This window comes from Limulus polyphemus, unplaced genomic scaffold (assembly GCF_000517525.1).
Source record: "Limulus polyphemus unplaced genomic scaffold, Limulus_polyphemus-2.1.2 Scaffold76804, whole genome shotgun sequence".
NCBI lineage: Eukaryota > Metazoa > Arthropoda > Merostomata > Xiphosura > Limulidae > Limulus > Limulus polyphemus.
The window spans coordinates 9,113-13,717 of NW_013742400.1; the positions used below are offsets into that span (position 1 = coordinate 9,113).

Genomic DNA, 4,605 nt, shown 5'->3' on the forward strand with positions numbered 1-4,605 from the left:
TCATCTCCGTTGATAAATAAATGTGAAACCGACTGTTACGTCATTAGTTGACTATTTTTTATTTGTCGTAGTAACACTATCAGTATGTTTGATGCATATAAAACGAAAAGATCCTTTTTAGAAGGATTTAAACCGAACTTTGCCTTCTTGTGTATTTAATATAGCGTTCAAGATTGTGTTTATTTGTAATAATTTTAACTACAAGTTGGAACTATTTTTAAGTTTTCCGATGGGAGAGCGGTATGTTTATGGAATTACAACGCTACAACCCGGCGTCTGATTCCCCGCCGTGGACACGGCAAATAGGCCAATGTGGCTTTTCTCTAACACAACAAACAAACGAACTACTTTAAAATAATTAAATATCAGGTTTCGATACCTGCAGTGGTCAGATCGTTGATAGTTCATTGTTTAGATGTGTACTTAACAACAAACAAACAAGTTCTTTAATAACACGTGATCATTATAGACATGGTTCGTTCGTGTGTGAAGAAAGTTTCTAAAACACATTAATGAACACGTTCTAAGTACGAATTATAAACTCCTTTAAACACGTGTAATTTTCAAATATCCGTATTTTCACTTTTTGACACTTGATAACATAGTTTTCCTCATTGAAATATTTTGTGTAAAAATAACTTCGGAGACTTTTTTTTTATTTATAAAAAAAGAAACAATGGATTGTTTTTCTTTAAGCCAGATACTGAAATCACAATACAAATTTAAGTAAGTTATCAACATCACACGTAACCCTTAGCTCAATCACAACTTAAAAACTATATTTAATAATCCACCAATAGAACAGTGTTGTTGCTTTATGAAAATTTTATTTTCCAGATAAAGATATTTGAGAGTTAAACATATCCCAAAAAGAAGGTAAACACGACAGATTCAGATTATTATATTATAGGTAATATGTAGATGCCGGTCCTCATCAGCTGTTAAGTGATCCGTTGAAGCTGTAAATATCAATAACATTAAAATACTTAAATATTAATGTAAATTCACTTAGAATAGAACTAATAACATTTCATTAAATGATATCAATGTGACAAAAAATATCAAAATACTGACCAATGCTCTAAAATAAGAACATAACTTTGTTATACTTGGATTGTATAAGCTCATATATATCTTAGTTTCGTATATATGGTTTTGTATATATATATACATAGTACAAGGTGTTGCTATATATATTGACAAAGTTTTAAACAAATGTATAGGACATAAACACAGTTATCTTTGTTGACCAATAAACGTATAACGTTCACTGTCTCAGCATTATTATTTTAAAGTGTAGTATACGTGAAGCCTTACAGCAAGGGTTAATTGTGTCATTCTATATTAAAAAATCGTCAAATAATTGCTAGTCTGACTGGTTGCTTTGGCATATATCTCTATAAAGTGTAATAGAGTGGGAACAGAGTGTAATTGTATTATGTTTCTTATGTGTTTGTCCTTTTATTTAATAAAGAATATGTAAGAGATATACGACTAATTATTTTAATCTTCCTTCAAGAAGTGAGACCAATAATAGTAAAGGTGATGTATTTTGTTGCTAGTTTTACTCGAAAATTATATTCTTAAAACTTAAAATTTTTAACAACGTCAATTTTAACGAAATGTTGATTTTGAGACATAACATTTTAAATGTAGGGTACTTTATCAATCCATGTAAGGAAATGTCGATTTTTATTAAGTGTCTTTTTTTGGCCTTCTTCAGAAATGACGTGTTTACTAAAGTAGAATGTAAAGTGGAAACCTAAATTTTATAACATGTTTTCATAAAATTAACAACTTTGGAAAATAAAAGAATAATTAAAGAGATAGCCTTCTATACTACTAAACCAAAATTAAACAGTTAATTAATAATAATAATTACAACATATTTTAACTTGTTATGGTATTTTTTTACTTAAACTAAAACATGTGAATAATTACTACAAGGTCTAACCTTTATACGACATATTATGTTATTTGAAACTACAATTTTTAGATGTTATTGTAAATAATAATGTTTATACATTTTTCAACACATAAGGTGTTCAAGTCCAGAGATAGTTGTTTAATTTACTAAATATGTTGATATATTTTAACTTTATTAACTCACATATTCACAAACATTTGTTAATCAATTCACTGAGTGTATATTCTGGATCCTCGTGAAGTTCTGAAAATTTCTCATTGACGCATTTTTTCACTTGCTGCAGGAATATATAAACATAATTTAATGTTATTTAAGATTAAAAGTTTGAACAAACATAAAATATATTTGTATACATTTTAAAGTGAATTACGGTACTCTACAAATATTTTATCAAACTTAACTAAAACACCTAGAATAAAATTTGAGACTGGTGTCACTCGAGAAGCTGGATATAGCCTTGTTAGGCGTAGTTCAACCCTGAATTCGGGTCCATTTGAGTTCACCTTGTTTTAGAAAACAAACTCGATACTCTGTCTGGTTTAGTTCAGTTTTAATAATTTGTTTATATGCAGACCTATCTGTGATACATATAAAACGTAACAACTCGTATATTCACAATCAAAGCAGACTTTTACAATCACTAGTGTGTTTCAGATTTTGTGACGTCAACATTCGAAACGTATATTTAAAGTTGATTATTTATCTAACGATACTTAATTATTAAGTTGATTAAGTATATATACAGCAATATAAAACTATGATGTTAAAAACTGTTGAAGTGTGTTCCGCATGAGTCCATATTTATGTATATATAATTCCGCTAACGTATGTGTGAAAAAAACCAAATGCATGAAATTCCAGTAAACTACAGAAGAATGGGTTATATAATATATACCTACCGTAAACTTAAAACCTCATTTCTATTATGTGTGTTATAATCTCGTGCGTATATAAAATTACAGAGTAGGGAAATAAAATAATTTTGTTCCTGTAGTAGTTCTTTGTACAACATACTAAAATAAAGTCTAAAATTGCATTATATTTAATCATCACCTGTGCATCCGCTTCTCTTTCTTCTTTGCACATTTCATTCAAGAACTCGTGTAAATTCTCTGTAGGAAATACTGCCTTTTCACACTCTCGAATTGCACGTGGAAGCTTGAGATGAAAAACACTTTCTGTTACATCAACTTTAATATTACACTCTACAATTATGTTTTTATAACATTTAATTGTAAACATGAATTTATGTATTAAGAACGATATAATTATTATAAATTGTACTTTTAAATATGCTTCTCTTCTGTTTCTTTACAATCAACTTGATATGTTTATTTAAATATAAACAACTGCTCATAAACTGAAAGTATGCTACGTTCTTGAAACAAAGACAGATAATTAAAATACAATTAAAACAAGGAAGTAAGATGAAATTACTATCACATTGTTTCAGACCTGTGACTTATGTCTACATATAACAATATGATGAAATATTCATCTATACCACGGTATAGTTTACAGAAGGAAATATTTTCTGTTTATGACAGAATTTCCTTCTCCAACCTTGAAGCTTGTTAAATATCAGTTACAAACTGGAACTGGTTTGTTAATATTCGTAACAAATTCAAGTTTTAAACAACTTATGAATAATTTTCACGATGTTGAAGTTTGGAAATATCGTTAGATACTTTTCTATCATATTTGAATATTGTCGTTTTAAACCTTGATTCTTAACATCTACTTTTATTGTGTCAAACTAACCCTCAAGATAAATGAAAGTTTATGTACAATTCGTATATCAAGATAGCTTTTTACTGAAGAGAAAACCGGTTATTCATAGTAAGAAAACATTGTTTATCAAATTACAATAAATTAACGAAACACGATTAATTATAATACTTCAAACACCTACCCAATCTGCCTTTTCACCAAAAACCTTTGTATCACAGTCTTTTATCTCGTTCAGTTTTTACCTTAGTTATTAATTTTAGTATAGCTGTAAATTAGTTTAAATTACTGGCTGACAGATGTTGGATGAATGATATAAAAAGGTTTTCTAAGCTGAAATTTTCACAAAATCAGCAACATCTTCAAGATGAACGTTGTGTTTGCAGCTCTTGTTGTGCTCGTAAGCCTGACGATGACGAAAGGCAACGTTATAGACATAGGTTTCCAACTGTACTGTAGTAAGTTCATTTTCAAACTTTATTGATGTATAAAATATTAAGTAATCGTATTACTTCATTAAATGTTGTCTTTTTATTATTATTTGACCATTAGAAAAACATAGCAACAGAAAACTAGAATAAAATATTATTAAAGCAACTTTTATGATCTATTATTTAGGGTAACTTCTTCCTTCTAATTAATAAAGTATTTTTACGTGAGTTGGTTTGTAACATGAGAAAAATATCCTCCTAAGGTAAATCAGACATGTACTTTTTTATGCAGAGATAAATAAAGAGAAGCCGGATGTTCTATATGATGTTCACATGCCTTTCACCCATTGTAACACATACATCTACTTAAATGCTCTATATGATGTTCACATTCCTTTCAACCATTGTAACACATACATCTACTGAAATGTTCTATATGATGTTCGGTTGCCATTTGGTTTTAGTAAAGTGAAGCTCCCACAAGAATGAAACTGTAGACAAATAGATTTGAATCATGTG

At 28.7% G+C, this 4,605-nt stretch overlaps 1 long non-coding RNA gene across 1 annotated transcript; it reads right to left on the reverse strand.

Annotated features, from left to right (window-relative positions):
- Positions 1–816: 816 nt before the first annotated feature.
- Positions 817–3,943, reverse strand: LOC111084443. Its single transcript, XR_002609561.1, has 4 exons — positions 3,840–3,943; positions 2,981–3,085; positions 2,111–2,204; positions 817–959 (listed from the first exon to the last, which is right to left on the reverse strand). It is a non-coding gene; the product is annotated as an uncharacterized LOC111084443 (long non-coding RNA).
- Between the last annotated feature and the right edge of the window lie 662 nt (positions 3,944–4,605).